The 19,877-nt window shown below is 40.3% G+C and overlaps 1 protein-coding gene across 15 annotated transcripts in view; it reads left to right on the plus strand.

Annotated features, from left to right (window-relative positions):
- LOC145344036 (ataxin-7-like protein 1) overlaps window positions 1-19,877 on the plus strand; it is a 253,456-nt gene that overhangs the window by 198,997 nt on the left and 34,582 nt on the right. The window lies entirely within an intron of this gene.

Here is a 19,877-nt window from a genome sequence, read left to right on the forward strand (position 1 = left end):
TGGCATCTGAATATTGATCAGGGCCAGTGCAAGCCTGGCAATACTTTACATCCTCATATTTACAGCCACAGGTGATGGAGAAACCAGATAGAAGGAAATAAAAATTATGGGACAAATGTGCCTGGAAAATTACTTCATGCAACAGATAATTTGAATACTTAATATTAATGCTAGCATATATGAATTTTCCAGAAATGAATTGAATACAGGAGATGCTTAAAAAAGGGTCTTCGTTCCCAGACCTAGTAAAGGTCTTCCATTAAGTTTAGGTCTTCCATTAAATTTAGGTCTTCCATTAAATTTATATTCATCAGTAATGTTAGGAGCTCCTATGCATTCAGTCCACTTTACAAATCAACAAATTGACCCTTGGTCAACCTCACACTTCCCTTCTTCATCCCTTCAAATGCTGCAGCTGGCACTTAATCCAAAGTGCTGTCACCATCTCTCAATGATGTGCAGTCACATCAGCCCCAGCACAACGCAAAGCTGATTTCATTGTCTGCCTTTTCTTGAATATCAGAGTTGTTCACTCATCAAGCTGCAGATAGCAGCTGTTACATACTACACAACATGGGGTACCCTTTCTCTTCGCTATCAGTTGTGTTCAGTCCTTTACAGTTATGCATCCTTTGCTGTCTATCCTCAAAACAACCAACATGTGCAAAAAGTTTGAGATCAATATTTTAACTATTTCAATTTCTTCTTAAAATGTTTGCATAAATAGCTTACTTGTTCGACAGATTCAAGATAGGCTGCTTGTTCTATATAATAATTAATATGAATAATATGTTCACTTTAATGTTCATTCATGTTTACCAGTTGTTCCCAAAACATTAACTTCCCTAATCGATTTGAGTTCAGAGAAATGTACTTTCCTTCTCTTGATTGTTATGTGTCCTTATCATCACTCCAAATAAATCTGATGGGTTTTAAAGGCTTTTAATGCTGAGGGATACTCTGGCATGTAGCTACAGTGCAGCTATCGATCCTGAATCAACTTCTAAATCATTCACCATATCTGACATCTGTAATTATGAAAGGTGGTCTATTTGAGAAAATATAGATTGCAAATATGTCCAAAGATGACAGCCCACTATTGTGAGGTTCAATTGAGAATACTTTTGGAAAGTACCAAAATTATGGTTGATTAATTAATAACAAATTTCACAATGGTGTGATAAAAAGAAGCATTCTTCTATAGTATTGATTAGGAGGTCCTTTCTCTAAATCTAGTCACAATGCATAATTGAAAATTCAGTTGCAGTTGAGCTCCATATTCTAGATAAATATTACATGAACAATTCCAACTGGTTTTTAAACTTTGGGGAAGGAACCATGCTACAGTCCAACAAAGCTTACTATAATATTTTTGAATCCAGCCGATTATTCAGACTCTCAACTGTTGGGAGAATATATGAATGCCGACAGTAATATTAATGCAGTATAAAAGCACTCATTTGGTACATTTGCAGGACGATGAACTAAACTTCATAGAGCACTGATTCTTTCCTGCCCTTAATATCTAAAATGGACACATTCAAAGGAAAATAACTTTCAAGATCAACTTAATCCACTACTTTGCTAATCCATACTGTGTCATAATTAATTCCCAGTTTAGTTAGAAACTACTTTGCCCTTTCTACAAAGTTTGTTCCTTGATGTAGACACATTCTAGAATAGCCATGATCTTTCCTGTGTAAATGTCTCAGTGGATGAAATCTTTTCTCCAGTACTGAAGATTGAAAGTTATTCTCTGAAGAATACATTGTCCTCATTTTCCAACCTTTATTTTCATTTGTGTGAAAAGTTCAGTAATCTAGAATGCAGTTTCCTCAGGATTAAACTGTGTACAGCATACAGTAGATGTCATGGTGAATATAATAGTTTTCCTTCTCTTTGCAGAGCTTCTAAAAATGTTAAACTTGCTGCACAGCGAATTCTTTTCTGAGTGCTAAATATAATGAGAAGGACTAGACCAGGACTCGACAGCCTTAATAACAAGATGAACCATTTTTGAAATTTATTTTGAGAGCTGCGATGCTGTTATTCAAATGCCACTGGAATGAAAAGCGAATTAGTTACTTTTTAACATAGGTAGTGTGTGTTTTGGGAAAATGCCTGTCAAGATTTGATCTTTTTGTTGTCGAATTTCTCATTGCAAATAAGATACAAAGGGAAAGCCTGCCAAATTCAGATGAAAATGAATAAATAAGGCTGTGTTTGCTGCCAACGTTGTGCATTCACAGGCCTGGTGTTTCTCCGCCATTCTTATTAGACTCATGCAGCCTCGATTAATTGGGCCTGCCATCTTTGACATTGGTCCATTGCATCAGACTATCAGCAGAACAGGTTTCATAGACTTGACACTGCTGGATTGAAACTCATTCAGTGTCAAAAAAAAAACGTTTGCACTATCTTAATTCAGAAGTAAGGCAGATAGTTCAAAGCAGCAAACTAACAAACCAAAAACCTTGGATTCACTCAGGTAGCCTCCAGAGTTGCATCATTAACAATATTTTTCTTGCGTCATTTGTGAATTTTGCTGGTTGGGCATTATCCGTGGAAATGTAATTACTTAACCGTTTTTCTTTCATTCATCCGTAGTTACAAAATATTAAAAAACTTAATATTTTTATAAATATTGCATACATTTCCTGCCTACAAAGCTAATGTTTTGGGCACACTCTTAAAGAATAATCAGAAGGCTGGGCAAGGCCTGATGTCTGCACAGACCAGTGTGCATGGGCAGGCGGCCACATTGCGTTGGCAGAAGATGCAGAGAATAAATAAGTCTATTCGTTTCAAAATTTTCGATATTCATTTTAGATTTTTATCTTCCTCGTGGTTATTTCAACTCCTCTAATTATGCCAACTTTTACAAATTAAATTCAAATGTTAATCTGTAAAAAAGGAGTGTGTGTCAACTTTAACAATACTAGAAGCATGACGTCCAAAATTCAGCACTGTCGGGGATTTTTCAGGATTTTGCATTACCAACCAATTTCCCTTCACACAGGCTTTAAGGGAATAGAAAGCAAAATGACTGATTTCTAATTCTCTTCCCTGAAAACAGCCAGAAATATTACAGTTGAAAGTGTGCAGAGACTCCCTGACTATCCCACTGATAGAACAGGCAACTTTGTCTCTGAGGAATAGGGAAGGCCAAGGGATGCAGAACTTAAAGCGCTGCAATGGACTGAGGTCCTATGTATGTGCAACTGTTGCTGATTCCATGCTCTTGGATCAGGCCAGTAATACTCCCTTCATCCCTGGTTTACTGTGTTCCTGGAGAGGCAACTAGATCTCCCTCAAAGACAAGCAACACTGGTAGTTACAGCAGTGTGTCTCACAGCTGGTACTACTGATGGATGCAGCAAACTTTTGTTTCCTGTACTAAACTAATATTTGTTTGGAGCAAAACAACCTCAAACAAAGTTGATTCCTTTATTGATGTATACGATTATATCTGTGAGGGATTTGCATCTTTGGCGAGTGGGCTGTACGTAAGTCATTATCACGGTGATGCATGGCACCATTTTGCTTGGCAGAATAGTGCAACTGTAAGTTATTATGACTTTTGATCCACACAACTTTTGAGAAAATTTCATATTTTTGTGATTAAATATTTTGCAAGTTCTGGCTGTTATCCATTAAAATATCCATTGCCAACGCTTAATTTTGGATATTTAATATTTTTAAATAGAAACACATTTAGCTAACTATTTTCTAAATATTGACGATGAAATAAATGTTTTTGAGCAGTCAAGGTCAGGATCTCATGGGGGTCTGTGAGGGGACACAAGTTGCCAACGCTGAACTAGGCTTTTGAAGGCACGTGAAACCGACCTGATCCTGTAATTTACTGCACTAGAGTAATAATTAGGACCACTTGAAGCATCGTATGTATAGTACACAATGATGGATTTCTGATGCTGGGTTTGAATTAAATGAAGAGCTATCAAAATTAGCCATTTTTTCAAAAAGATAGATTAAGGTCTCAAAGTAAACTCAAAGATTAAATTGGCTAAATATTTTACTACCAGTTGGTTTAGTGTGCCCCATGTGATGTTATAGAGCAAGGTTGTCTTATGTTAATACTCAAGTGAATAAAAGTAACTTTAAGAGAAATACTGCCATTATTATTGGTTCTGCTTCCTTGCTTATTTTCAAAAGCATTGGCCTCTCTAGCTTTTGCATTTCTATGGCTTGAGATGGATCACTTTTTTGATTGATACAATCAATCTATCTGCTTCAACATCTTTATTTAGACCTGTCTTTTCCCTATATAGCCCTACAACTTTTTCCAATTTTATTTTGAAAATCTCTCCATCACTCATGCAGTGTATTTCAAACCTGCTGTGTAAAACGTTCTTCTCATGTCATCATTTCTTCCTTTGCCAATCACCTTAATTCAGTGTTTTCTAGTCTACTACCCAATGGCCAAGGGTAACAGTCTTTTCTTATCTAGTGTGTCCAGACCTCTCATGATTTTGAACACCAGTGTCAGATCTTGTCTTAATCTGTTCTTAAAGGAGAACTGTCTTGGCTTCCATCAATCCACCCAACTCGAGTCCCCTCATCTCTGGGACCATTCTTGTGAATCTTTTCTGCACCCTCTTTAATGCCTTCATGGCATTCATAAATTGTGGTGCCAGAACTGGACAGTTGAGGCCAAACCATTGTTTCATAAAGGATCATCATGACCTCCTTGCTTAGTATTCTATGCAACTATTTATAAAGTCCCCGGAACCATCGGCCTTAATAACTAGTCTCTCAATCTGTGCACTTATAGCCCATGGGCCTCTTTGTTTCTACCTCCTCTCTAAAATAGTGTTCTTTCTTTTGTATTGTTTCTCCTTGTTCCTCCTACCAAAATTAATCACTTCACACTTCTTTGCATTAAATTTAATCTTTCATGTGTCTGCCTATTCCACCACTCTTCACTTCTCTCCTTACAATTCACAATACTTGTAAGTTTAGGAAAATCAGTAACCTTAATGCCAACCCCTGGGAAGCCCCACTATGTGTCTTTTATTATCTGGAAAACAACCAGCAAATTGCTGCAATGCTGAAATCTGAAACAAAAATAGAAATTGCTGGAAAATTTCAGCAGATCTGACAACGTCTGTGGAGAGAGAACAGAGCTAATATTTCAAGTCTGGATGACTCTTCATCAGAGCCGACAAAGAGTTATGCTTTGCTGAGATTTTCCAGCATTTTCTGGGGTTTTTTTTTGAGCCATATATCACCACTCTCTCCTGTCATTCAACCAACTTTGTATCCATGCTGCTACTGCCACCTTTATTCCATGGGCATTAACTTACAAGTTTGTTATGTGACACGTCATTGAATGTCTTTTGAAAGTCCCTATGCACCACATCAAGCACAATCCTGCCCTCATTGACCCTCTCCGTTACCTCCTCAAAGAACTCAATCAAGTTAGTTAAATATGATTTGCCCTTAATGAATCCATGCTGGCCTGCCTTAATTAATCTATATTTGTCCAGTTGACTTAATTTTGTCACAGATGCTGATTTCTAAAAGTTTACTAACTACTCACGTTCCAAGTGAAATTGACAAGCCTGTAATTGCTGGACTTATCTATGTACCCTTTGCTGAGCAAGAGCTGTAACATCTCCAGCCCCTGTGGCACCATCCTTGTCTCCAGAACACTCCTTCTCAAAAGGCAATGGAAGCAGAATCTTTAAATATATTTAAGGCAGAGCTAGGTACATTCTTGATTAACAAGGGTGAAAGGTTATCAGGGACAGACACAAATGTGGTGTTGAAGTTACAATCAGATCAGCCATGATCTTGTTGAATGACAGAGCAGGCTCCAAGGGCCAAGTGATTGACTCCTGCCCCTAATTCATATGTTCATATAAGGAGAATTGGAAGAGTATGGCTTCATTTTGTCTATCCAGATGACTTGAATTCATGTGCAGCAAGCCTATCCAATATATCATCAATATCAATTTTTAGCTCATGCGGTGTCTCAGCTACCTCTTCTTTCGCTATGACTTTGGCAACATCATCTGCCTTGGTAAGGACAAATGTAGTGTAATCATTTAATACCTCAGCCATGCCTCTGCCTCCGTGTGGAAATCCCCTTCTTAGTCTCTAATCAGCCCTACTACTCTCCTAACCACCCTTTATTATTTATATGCCTATAGAGATTTTATGATTCCCTTTTATGGTGATTGCTAGTCTTTTCTCATACTCTCCTTGCTTGTCTTGCCTTTTTTCACCACCTCCCCCCAGCCCCCCGAACTTCCATATGCAGCCTGGTTCTCAATTTCATTATCCACCTGATGTCTGTCATGTGAATCTTTTTTTTTCCTTTTTTGTGCTCTATCTCTTTTGTCATCCATTTAGCTCTGGCCCTGGTTGTCCTATCTTTCTCCCTGATGAGGATGTGCCTAGATTGCAACCATTCTATCTCCTCTTCAAAGTCAAACCATTGTTACATAGCAGTTTTGCCTGCCAATCTTAGATTCCAATTTTCTTGACCCTGTCTGTTCTCATCCTCTTGAAACTGACCCTTCCCCTGCAGTTAATTTTCTTTACTCTGTTTGCCCCTTGTCCTTTCCCATAACCATTCTAAACTCTTAGAGAACAGTGATTACAGTATCATAATTACACTTGATCCACTTGGCCTCATTCCCCAGAACCAGATCCTAGCAAGCCTACTTTCTCATTGGACCAGAAACATACTGATGAAAAGAATTTTCTTGAATGCATTTGAGAAAATCTTCCCCTTCTCTACTCTTTACACTATTACTGTCCCTGTCTACAAAAGAATAATCAAAGTTCTTCATTATAGTAGTCGATATTCGTGTACCCCTCTTGTCATTTCCTTGCAAAATTGTTCCTCTCTACCTTTCCCACTGGCCGCTGGCCTATTGAATACACCCAGCACTGTGATGGTGTTGTCTCTTAGCACTAACCAAATAAATTGATCTTGACTGGTCCAGAACACTACATTATGCAGTGATGTTTGCTAATTCAGAAAGTGACCAGTAAACAGATAAATATAAATCATTTAGATACCAAACTGCATCGTTGATTTGATGTGTTTACTTTTTGTTTCACAAAGTGTAGGCAAGTTTTTCATTCTAGAAAGTTGCACTATGAAAGAATGGTCCATTTTTCCTTCTTTGGTTTTGTAATAAAATAAGTTAATTAAGACAGGAAGTATTTCAATTGAATTCGTAAAATAACTTGATTTAGTACAGCTGCACATTCCCCATTTTAATTTGCAGCCTCCGAGTTCTTATTTGCTGCTAGTGTATTAGCTTTTGACTGTTTGCAAACTTGTGTTGTTGGCCCACTGGTTGCTTGCTTAAGCACAGTAAGAAGTCTCACAACATCAAGTTAAAGTCCAACAAGTTTATTTGGCAGCACAAGCTTTTGAAGTCTTGCTCCTTCTTCAGCTGGCTGACTCACCTGAACAAGGAGCGAGACTTAGAAAGCTTGTGCTGCCAGATAAAGTTGTTGGACTTTAATCTGGTGTTGTGAGACTTTTTATTGTGCTTACCCCAGTCCAATGCTGTTATCACTCTTTCCTTCCCCCACACACCACCCCCACACCACCCAACCTCCTCTCCCACCTCCCCAAGAGGTACTGATTCATGCTGAGGCCAGATCCAATGTTGCCTGATGTCCTTTTCTCATTCTTGGAATCGAAGAGAGGAAAATTGGTTGGTTACCAAGCTAATTGCCTGTTGAAGTAGAAAATTTGTCTTGATGACCTTAACACTGATCACTTTTGACTTGTTCTGAAAATTGCTGCTCGGATAATACACAAATGATACTACTACCTGCTCAGTGTTCCTTCTCATGAAGTTGAACATTGAGGTTTTGTGACCATGTATAACATGCTTCTTCACAACTATTGTGGTTTCACATGGGTTTGAAGGGAAAAATATCAAAGCAAATGTGCACATGTTCCTTCAACAATATTAATTTTTCACGAAGTAATAAAAGACTGAATATTTTTGAAAACAATGTCAAACTGATCTTTTAAGACATCCCTATTCTCAGAGGCACAATTGAATTGCATTTCCTCAGTGTCAGAGTAAAGCATCCACACTAACATGGTGCCTTTTCATCCGTGTGATGATCACTGTTTTAAAATGGCCGATGCCTCGAGTCAGTGGATACGTACACTGGAATCAATAAGGAAACATAATAAATAGACGACAGAAATATCATTGCAGGCGGTGTTTTAAAAATGGGCTGCAACTGATTTTTGTTTATTCATTCATGGTTGTGGGCATAACTGGCCTAAAACCAACATTTATTGTCCATCCGCAACTGCTGTCCAGAAGTTGTTGGTGAGCTGCTTTCTGGAGCTGCTGCAGTCCATTTGGTGTAGGAACATCCAGAGTGCTGTTACAGAGGGAGTTCCAGGATTTTGACCCAGCGACATTGAAAGAATGGCAATAAAATTCTAAATCAGGAGGGTGAATAGCTTGGAGGTGGTGGTGTTTCTGTGTCTGCTGCTCATTCCTTTGAGAAGGTAGTGGTCAAGAATTTGGAAGTTGCTGTCTGTGAAGGCTTTGTAAATTCCTTGAAGGTGGTACACACTCTTGACACTGTGTGTCGCTGGTGGAGGAAGTAAATTTGTGTAGATGAGGTGCCAGTCAAGCAGGCTGTTTTGTCCTGGATGGTATTGAGCTCCTTGGAGCTGCACTCATCCAGGCAAGTATTGCATAACACTCCTGACTTGTGTCTTGTAAGCTTTGGGGAGTCGCAAGGTTAGTTACTTAACCTGTTTTTGTAACAGTATTTATATGACTAGTCCAGTTCAGTTTCTGGTCAGTGGTAACCCCCAGGGTGTTGATAATGGGGGATTCAGTGATGGTAATGTCATTGACTGTCAAGGGGCAATGGTTAGAGTCTGTCTTGTTGGTGATGGTCATTGTCTGGCACTTGAGTAGCGTGCATTTTATTTACCACTTGTCAGCCCAAATCTGGATATTGTCCAGGACTTGCTGTATTTTTTTACTAAAAGAAGGATCACGGTCTTTAAAGAAGTGAATAAATACAAGGTCTGTCAGCCAAACTAATCAGAGCAATGAACACAATGAGTGCCATGCAAGCAAAGTTTTTCAGATCTCAGTAATTGAAGGCATAATTAGCAGCTTAATAAGTGATTCAGCACATCGCTATAGATTTGATTTGATTTATTATTGTCACATGTATTGGTATACAGTGAAAAGTATTGTTTCTTGCACAATACAGACAAAGCATACTATTCGTAGGGGAGAAGGAAAGGAGAGCGTGCAGAATGTAGTGTTACAGTCATAGAGAGGGTGTAGTGAAATGTCAACATAAATAAGGTAGGTCTATTCAAAAGTCTGATGACAGCAGGGAAGAAGCTGTTCTTGAGTCGATTGGTATGCGATCTCAGACTTTTGTATCTTTTTCCCGACAGAAGAAGGTGGAAGAGAGTATGTCGGGGTGCGTGGGGTCCTTGATTGTGCTGGCTGTTCTTCAAGGCAGCGGGAAGTGTAGACGGAGTCAATGGATGGAAGGCTGGTTGCGTGATGGATTGGGCTACATTCACAATCCTTTGTCATTTCTTGCGGTCTTGGTCAGAGCAGGAGCCATACCAAGCTGTGATACAACCAGAAAGGATGCTTTCGATGGTGCATCTGTAAAAAATTGGTGAGAATCGTCGTGGACACGCCGAATTTCCTTAGCCTTCTGAGAAAGTAGAGGCATTGCTGAGCTTTCTTAACTACAGTATCAGCGTAGAGGGACTGGAACAGATTGTTAGTGATCTGGACGTCTAATCTCGATACATTACAACTTGGTCATTCACTATTCCATCTTGCAGAAAACTCAAAATTTTGTTGTAAGTCATTTTTTAAAAAATAGATAGATAAAGCATCTTCAATATTGAAGTTGAATAACGAAATTTCTAAAACAATACAGTTCAAGAGATCTTCAATGAAAATAGAATTTGCTGGAAGCGCTCAGTCGATTAAGCAATAACTGGAAAGAGGAACTGGGTTAATGTTTTAGCTTGCTGATCTTGTGGAAGTTCATCAACTTGAAACATTAACTTTATTTTTCTTCCTACCAATATTCCCTGACCTACATATACCCATGATGTGGAGATGCTGGCATTGGACTGGGGTAAGCACAGTAAGAAGTCTCACAACACCAGGTTAAAGTCCAACAGGTTCATTTGGTAGCCTTCACAACACACAACCATGCAGAATCGCTGAGCAGTGACTGATAATCAAGTTCCACACACATGAGAATGGCGTCAACTGGGATCTTGGGTTCATGTCACATTATCTATAATGCCCACGACTTGCCTGGGCTTGCAAAATCTTACTAACTGTCCTAGCTGGAGACAATACACATCTCTTTAACCTGTGCTTAACCCTCTCTCCACTCACATTGTCTGTACCTTTTAAGACTTGATTACCTGTAAAGACTAGCATTCCAACTATTATTTTGTAAATTGAGTTTGTGTCTTTATATGCCCTGCTTGTGAACAGAGCTCCCGTTCACCTGATGGAGCAGCGGCCTGAAAGCTTGTGGTTTGTGCTACCAAATAAACCTGTTAGACTTTAACCTGGTATTGTGAGAATTCTTACTCTACATATATCCAGCATTTGCTGTTTTTATAACAGCAATTCTGCCACTTTAAGGAAAATTGGAATGTTGCACCTGGTATAGGATGAGAAACTCATGGAACTCATTGCAAATGAAGAAAGTGTCTCCAAACCCCAGTCTGTCCTCACCTGATGCTTATGGGGGCTAATGGATTGTAATGGATGGAAATCTCTCTTCCCTGCGACCACCCATCCCTATCCCACCTTTTTAAGCCAGGGAAAGCATTGAAGTCATTATTATTAACCTTTCTAAGGCTAGTTAAATCAGCAAACTGGATGGAGATCACTATATCCCCCTAACTTCTTTGGCTTAGCTCTAGAGTGTGCAGTATATTTATTAGGGTAACAGAGGGACTTTACTTCAAGAACAAAATAAACCCTCCTCCTCAATCAGTCCAGTATAATTCTTTCAGAAGACTTACTTCAGCATTGCTGTTGAACGAACCATTGGAATATTTGGAGCGTGGTCAAACATGGCTACCTATATCCAGCAGCATCCCACTGGTTTTCTTACTTTTAGATATTGGGTTCTTTTGGTTCTTTTTTCAGACATCAGAACTTGAAAGTTTCTGAACATTGCACCTTTCCATACATTCCAGACATACTGGATGAGAAGCTCATCGAACTCGTTGCAGTTGAGGCAAACATCTGAATGTCAGATAACCCCAGAACTGGTAAACCTGCAGCTTCTGGTTTGTTATGTTCACATTCCCAAAACCTCTGGCACTGCTAACCTAACTGGACAACTAGTTATAACTTATGATGGAACAATAAAACTTGTGTTCCCGTTTAAAGGTCTCATTGGCTTCCTGCATTTCAATGTAATACATAATATTGGATCCAGTCATGTTCTACTAGGACTAATTTTGTGGTTAGAACCATTCCAGCTAGATGGTATTGTACTCAATATAATTATCCATGGAAAGTGTCTTGATAGCTTGGATGCTATCTGATATTTGAGCTAAATTGCTGGCAACTTGTCTTATATCCTGAATGCAGGATTGTTGAAAATCACGCTGCACACATCTGTGGGAAGAAAATTTGCACTCTGAATCTACTCAGATAGCAGAAACACCGGATACTTAAAATCCTGTGCAAGAACCGTGTTCGACATGGACCAGTTGGGCCAAAGCGCCTGTTTCCATGCTGCAGTTGGAAAGATTATAGGATGAGTCAATCCATTACAATGAATAAAACTCCAAACTATACTCGTTACGGACAAGGCCAATTTTCAATTTTCAGCTCATCAGGAATTTATGTTTAAACATAATGCAAGGCTCTGTAAAAATCTGCATAAAGTATGCCCTGATGTTTCATGAATACTGATTCAGCCCTCAAATTCAAACAATATTCAGCATGAGACATTGTAAAATGGCAGGTGACGCCACTTGTGTGATCAGGCCACAAGGGAATAAACTGCTTTATTTTGTGGCAGCAAATGTTGATTTCAATGCCCAGTGAAGTGATAATTAATGTACCAAAAATCAAAAGCAGTAATGGAGATGTGCATGTTGTCACTTCATAACTCAAAATTACAGAAATACAGGGTGGAACTTTCCTGAGCACTTGGAGGCGGGTTCAAGGGTAAGAAAGGTGGGGAAAGAGCGGTAAGTAATAAAGGGCTTGTTGTAGTTGGTGAGAAGTCAGTTATGAGGTTATAGACTGGGCTTGTACTCGGTTATAGACTGGGCTTATGAGGTGAATAGACTGGGCTTGTACTCGTTAGAGTTTAGAAGGATGAGGGGGGATCTCATTGAGACGTATAAGATGATGAAAGGGATGGATAGGGTAGAGGGGGAGAGGTTCTTCCCGCTCAGAAAGGACAGCAGGACTAGAGGGCACAGCCTCAAGATAAGTGGCGGGGGGTGGGGTGCAGTTTAGAACAGAGTTGAGGAGGAACTTCTTCACTCAAAGTGTGGTGAATCTCTGGAATTCTCTGCCCATTGAAGTGGTGGAGGCTACCTCACTAAATATATTTAAGAAGCAGGTAGATAGGTTTTTGGTAGGCAAGGGGATTAAGGGTTATGGGGAGAAAGCGGGAAAGTGGAACTGAGCCACTTCAGATCAGCCATGATCTTATTGAATGGCAGGGCAGGCTCGAAGGGCTAGATGGCCTACTCCTGCTCCTATTTCTTATGTTCTTATCCCCAAATCCTGGATTTCTTAGGCATGGAATCTGGTTTTGACCTGCCAACAGCTTGTTAGGATTGCCGAAGGAAGAGGTTCACAGTGGGACACTTCTGTCTTCAGTGAAATGATAAGGTTTTGATCAGTTACACTGAAAAACTCCAGACGTGGCAATTAAATGACATCAGTTGTTCTCTTGGAGAATGATTGAACTGCTTAACGAATGCCTTCCTAAAAGATATTTCCCCTCTCTACCACTTTGCATATCATCAGCTACACTTCCCCACTGCCAGTCTGCTAGATGCTTGGGAGCAGCTTATCTTCTGAAGGTTAAGAGCTGAGACCACACCTCTGCCAACAGCTCCAGCTAAAGTGGGATGATACCAGCTACAGCATACGCTGCCTTATCAGCTGCATGTCACACCACATAGCAGAGATGATGAACAGGGCAGAGGATCATTGACATTGCTGAGCACCAATGCCTCAGGAGGCTAAGGCTTTTGTGGCACATTGCCACTGACACCTGCTGCCTCTTTCCTAGTGGACCCAGTAGATATGTACTGTCGGTATTCAATGAGGTGTCGATCACAGGAGGGACACTGCCTAAGCCTTTGTTTCTCGCCAGTTGGAAGAACAAAAGCAGAGAGATGGGTGTTTGTAATGGCATGTGTGAGGGGAAAGGGAAGTACACTACTTGTGGAGGTGAGTGTGAGGCATTAATTTGAGAAGACGATAGGTTGAGTGTGAGCATTGGCTGTTCAGTTTGGGATGTGAGGAAGAAGCTTGCCAGTAGGCCCTCCCCCCTCTGGCCCTAGCTCCTGGGAACTGCCCAGTGGGCAGTTTCCATGCCAACACTGCCAGCTGGCACAGCCTCAGGGGCACACACCATTCCCCCACCACCACCACCAACTCCCGGGGTGGGGGGGGGGGAGGGAGCGCGGTGTTGTGCCTCAGTGGCCTCTGGCTCTGCCAGCGAGGTTATCAAGACTGATTCCCGTTACTGAGGAACATACGTGATCCTTGGCGGAGAGAACCTCTCCCAGCGAGCCCAGATGATAGCATTCCAGGGTCATTAAGTGTAACATATATTCAAATTGAATTTAAATAAATTAGTCAGCCTCACGCCGGAAGTGGGCACATGGCTGACCTCACTAGATATCTGTTGCTGGTAAGATAGTGAGAGGCGAGAAATTGGACGCAAAGCTGATTTTTTGGCTCTCGTGACCTTACCGCGTAGACCCACCATCATTTGGCGGGGTAAGATTGCCTCTATAGTTATAGGTCTTGGCACCGCCATTTGCCTGTCAGGCCTCCCTCCCCCCGAGGTCCTGGATCTTCTGGCACCATCTATAGTTTGAAGGGCGCATGTTATTGCTGCTGACTTGGTTGGAGAGATCATCCTCTTCTTGCTGTCCTTGGGAGAGCTCACCACATTGCAACCTCTCCGATCCAACTGCAGGACCTTCCAGTAGGGTGGAAAAATGTTCCCAGGTCATTCCTGTAGTTACTGCGGCATGAAAATTCTAATTGCTAGTGAGCTTTCCTGAAACGTGCTATGATCTTTGTAATTAGAAAACCTACCTTAGACATAACGAAGACATCATCCTGCACTCCATGCCTTTGTGTTGTTGGGGTTGTGTGATCCAAACATTTAGTCATGGGGTCAGGGGGAAGGGGTGCAGTTGCCCCTTTGTGGCGAAGAGTTGGATGCTCTTTCTGTCTGCTGGGTTAAATATATTGTGGAGAGGGGAGGGGGGCCTGGCATGATACTCTGCCATTGGAGAACCCTTTAAAAAGTAGGGAGGTCTTGCTGCAGCTGTATAGGGCATTGGTGAGGCCGCAGCTGGAGTACTGTGTGCAGTTTTGGGCGCCGCACCTGCGCAAGGATATTTTGGCCCTGGAGGGAGTGCAGAGGAGGTTTACTAGGCTGATACCGGAGTTGAGGGGATTGAGCTATGAGGAGAGGCTGAATAAACTAGGCTTGTACTCGTTAGAGTTTAGAAGAATGAGGGGAGATCTCATTGAGACGTATAAGATGATGAATGGGATGGATAGGATAGAGGTGGAGAGACTCTTCCCGCTCAAAAAAGACAGTAGGACTAGGGGGCACAGCCTCAAGATAAAGGGGAGGCGGTTTAGAACGGAGTTGAGGAGGAACTTCTTCACTCAAAGGGTGGTGAATCTCTGGAATTCTCTGCCCGTTGAAGTGGTGGAGGCTGCCTCGCTAAATATTTTTAAGAAGCGGGTTGATGGGTTCTTGATAAGAGAGGGGATTAAGGGTTATGGGGAGAGGGCGGGAAAGTGGAACTGAGCCACAATAGATCAGCCATGATCTTATTGAATGGCGGGGCAGGCTCGAAGGGCTAGATGGCCTACTCCTGCTCCTATTTCTTATGTTCTTATGTTCTTAAAAACAGTGCCCTGATCTCTCTGAAGCCAGGCTTGCCAGTGTGTTCCATGTGGGGGATTTTATTTCAACCAAAGAGTGGTTGAATCTCACTTGGTTAGCGCTGCCAGTGCCAGCAGGAAACACGCTGTTTTTCCCTCTGGCGGCAGCATTTTGATTTTCTTTTGGGAAAACCACGTAAATGTGGCTAGCAACTCTCAGTGTGATAAATAAATCCAATTACCAATGAGATATGCACTGGGAATTAATATTGATTGCCACTGCAAACTCTATTTCTCTAACCCATTACCAAATGGCATGACGGACAATATATCACAGGCCACAAACACTAAATCAGATTTATTAAGAAGTAAATTTAAACAAAACTAAGAATGACCACAGCAGATTTTAAGTTACAAAGTTGAACTTTCAGTTCCTGTTTGAAGAAAATGAAATGTCTTAGTGTTTTGATCAATAATACAACATGTTGAACTGTATTACTAACGTGAGGTTTTAAGTGAAACTGAAAGTCTTTGTCGGACTCTGGCCATATACAGGACACCATGAATGGGATTGTAAAAACTTGGAAGAGGCTTTATTTTGTTTTGTCCAACAAATTCAAAACGTGCAGTCAACTCCAGTGTCCAATGCTCTGGTTCACACTTCTGATATAACAGACTGTTTCTGCACTAAATATAATGGGGTTGATTTACTTCTGCTTAACAAGCTGTATGTATGCCAATTCTATTCACTAGGGAGAATAAGAATAGGCGCAGCCTCCAACACAACCTAACTGGGCATCCAGAAATATATTGTGCTGATCATAACAAAGCCTAATTGGCTGAATTTTCCAATCTAGTCAGTATGAAGAGTGACCTGGGGTGGTTTGGCAGATTCACAACTTTGCCATCTGCTCTATAGACTAACATACAACACAGGGCTGTTCCCATTAATGATTGAATTCATTTGCAAGTGCCCATAAACTTCCTTTTTGTCAAATCTCAATCCCTTTCACCTTTGACAGTGCCTGCTAATGTATTGAAATGCCATTTTGAGCCTTTCATAATAGTTGTCTCTTTAAGTTTGTTTACTTGCAATTTTCTGCTTTCACATTGATCTGGTCTGTATAAGTATCTGTCAATAATGGTGTGGGTGAACTGATGAAGAAAGTTTTAGTGCAATTGACACATTGCTGTTACGCAGAATTCATATCCACTTCTTAAGGTTTAAGTATAACTTGCACCAGTAGAGCAGAATGAGCTCCATAAATGTTATAATTCAAAACAGCGGATCTCTGATCATTGTACCATGGTCTTACATGGCAAACAATGTTGGGATATATGATGAGGGATAGTTAAAATTGAAGACAGAAGAAATTATGCTGCATCATAGGGTATGAGTTACTGGTCACCGTACAATAAGGCCCAAAATCAGGTATGGAGATCCCCATGCACGATTAACCCATGCCCAGTGCGGACAGCACACAGACTTTGTACTGCCTGCTCATTTATATGACTACAATGTGCACCTAGTGTTAAGTGTGCTTTTGAGTGGCTGCATGCCAAACCAGTTTTGTAAAATTGAGAGAGGCCAGCATGAGTCAAGTCTAAGCTGTGTTTCTTAAAGCCAGTCTGCATCCCTCCAGCTTGTAATTTGTCTGGAGCAAGTTGCTAAAATGGCTGGCTAGAAACCTAGTTAACTAAACTATTTTATTTAATATGTAGTTGAATTGAGTTGCAGAATGCAATTGTAAAACCAAGATTAAAAATTCCAGAATAGATGGTGGTCATAATATTTCTAGTTATTGGTACAGGGAATGAGCTTACATTAAAACTACAGTAATTTACATCTGTTTTGGGCTAGTTTAATAAATTAAAAATGGTGAATGCCAACGTGCAGATGTCACATAAAAGCAAAATATTATGGTTGTTAGAAATTTGAAATGAAAACGGAAAAAACCAGGTCAGCTGGCATTTGTGGAAAGAGAAACCAAATGAATATGTCAGGTTGATTATATATAATAATTATATATTAATATATGTTACTATTCACACAAGACATTCCAACTAGTTTAGTAACCCTATAACTAGAGGCAATGTTGGAAAACTCCTTGGTGTTGCAGTGTATTCCATGGGTTGACTACAGTGATGAGAATCTATCTTCATAATTGCATAGTTGTGATTAATAAGCTCTGTGTTTGTCCTCCAAATGTACAAGCGCCTGACAAATCTTTGAATTAATGAGGAAAGCAGTCGCGATCCTTCTTGTAAACTTGTACCTTAATGTCGGGAATCACAGACTGATTAGCTGAGAAAAGATACAAGCTGGCCCATTGACCTACCGGTTCTGCTCTTTCCAAAATGTCACGGTAGCCTTTGAAACCAAAGTGCAAGTCCCGCAGCAGAGACTTCAGGTAATTTTGGCTGACAATTTCAGTGTAGTAGTGTGTGTGTTTCAGGGTTACTGTCTTTCCAATGAGATATTTAGTCAAGGCTCTACTACCATCTCTGATCGCAACCCACTGTTTGAAGAGAAACAGGGGACATTCCCCCAAATATTCTGGTCAGTAATTATTCTGAACTCACATCACTGAAACAGTTTTTCTGATGTCTTATTTCAGTGCTGTTTGTGGGAGTGCACAGATTGGCTGCCTTCTATCTCAGAATCATAACTGTGTACTTCAAATGTAATTAATTAATTAATGATATGTTGAGGACATGAACGATGTTATAACACCTGAAAGTTCTTTGCTTTGCCATCACCACCTTTAGCTCCTCATGATAATGATTACAGCCTTTCAGTAACTCACTGTCTAAATCCCTTAGGATGGACATACCTTGAGAGCAGCTGCTTGTATCAAAAGGAGAGATGGTTACAGGAGGCTTCCATTCTTAGAAATATTGGGACCTGTCTCTCCTGCATATGAAACATATATATGTAAAGAGCAACATAATTTACTGACTGCTTAAGATCTCTTTCAATATTCATTACTTGAGAGTATACTATGCAACCTGACCTTGAGTGGATCAATGAATGAGTACGTGAATAGAGTGAGATGATTTGATTTGACTTGGTTTATTATTGTCATGTATATCAGTATACAGTGAAAAGTATTGTTCCATGCAACAAAGTATACCATACATAGAGAAGGAAAGGAAAGTGTGCAGAATGTGGTGTTACAGTCATAGCTAGGGTGTAGAGAAAGACCAACTTAATGTGATGCAGGTCCATTCAAAAGTCTGATGGCAGCAGGGAAGAAGCTGTTCTTAGTTGGTTGATACATTTCCTCAGAGTTTTGTGTCTTTTTCCTGATGGAAGAAGGTGGAAGAGAGTAGGTGCATGGGGACCTTAATTATGCTAGCTGCTTTTCTGAGGCAGCAGGGAGTGCAGACAATGTTAGTGGGTCAGAGGTTGATTTGAATGATGGACTGGGCCTCGTTCACAGCCCTTTGTAGTTCCTTGCGGTCATGGGCAAATCAGGAGCCGTTCCAAGCTGTCGTACAACCAGAAAGAATGTTTCCTGTGGTAAATCTGTAACAGCTGATGTGAGTTGTAGCAGACATGCCAAATTTCCTCAGTCTTCTAGATGGAAGAACATAAGAAAGGCAGTAACCATCTAGAGTTCAGGGGAGACTTTCAATTTTCTGTACTTCATCTGTACATTCTGGATCAATGGTCTTCAAGATAGCATCTTCAACAGTAGTCACAAACTTGATCTTTTAATTGGCCTCTTCCAGTCTAAGTTTTACCTCTTCTATTATGTGACTTTACAGCCTGCAAGTAAAAGAGCAAACTTGAGTTAGAAGTGTGCAGCCCATTGCTGGTGCCATTTCATGTGTAAGCGCCCTACGCAAAGATTTTTTAGTGTGAAACTCCTTCAGGAAGTGAATGTGGAAATAATTACAGCTGCTACAGAATCAGTATGCACCATAAGCAGTAAATATGGATTCAAAGGTGGTGCAAGGGGATGGAAATAGTTTGTGATATTTAGACTGCAGACAAAATGACTGCTGATAAAATAATGATATTTTAAAAATCTCAAAATTTGAAGCTTTCAGTTAAAATAATTCAGAGAGTACATTGCTTTTGTGAATGACATTTGGTACCTTTTTACGTTTTCTTTTGAAATTTTATTTGTGCTATATGTGAGCATAAACATATGCAGATCTGTGAAGTCGGAAGGACAATTTTTAAGGCAGTTGACTTAATATTCAGGACCCTGGGATTTCTAAATAAAGATATATAGCGCAAAATCAGGAAAATTGTACTAAGCATTTATGCATTATTGGTTAGGCCTCAGTTGGAGTATTGTGCTCAGCCCTGGGCATTGCAGTTTATGAAGATGGAGAGGGTCAAGAAGAGATTCACTGGATTAGTACCAGGAATGAGAGCCTTCAGTTATGTGGAGACTCTGGGCGTTGTTTTTCCAGGAAAGAAGCTTGCCAAAGAAACTTGAGGGGATGATTAATTGAAGATGTTTGTAATTAGGAAGTGTTTTTATAGAGTAAATAAAGATAAACTGTTTTCACTGGTAGATGGCTCAGAACCGAAAACAGACACTTAAGATAACCAAAAGCAGGATCAGAATAATCTTTACACTGAGTTATGATTTGAAATGTATTGCTTAGTTGGGTGTGGAAGAAGATTCAATGGTAACATTCAAAATGAAATTGTATATAAACTTGAAACTGAAGTTTGCATGGATGTGGGTCTGATTGGACGTATCT

Source organism: Carcharhinus amblyrhynchos, chromosome 6, assembly GCF_965287045.1.
Source record: "Carcharhinus amblyrhynchos chromosome 6, sCarAmb.v2.hapA, whole genome shotgun sequence".
Lineage (NCBI taxonomy): Eukaryota > Metazoa > Chordata > Chondrichthyes > Carcharhiniformes > Carcharhinidae > Carcharhinus > Carcharhinus amblyrhynchos.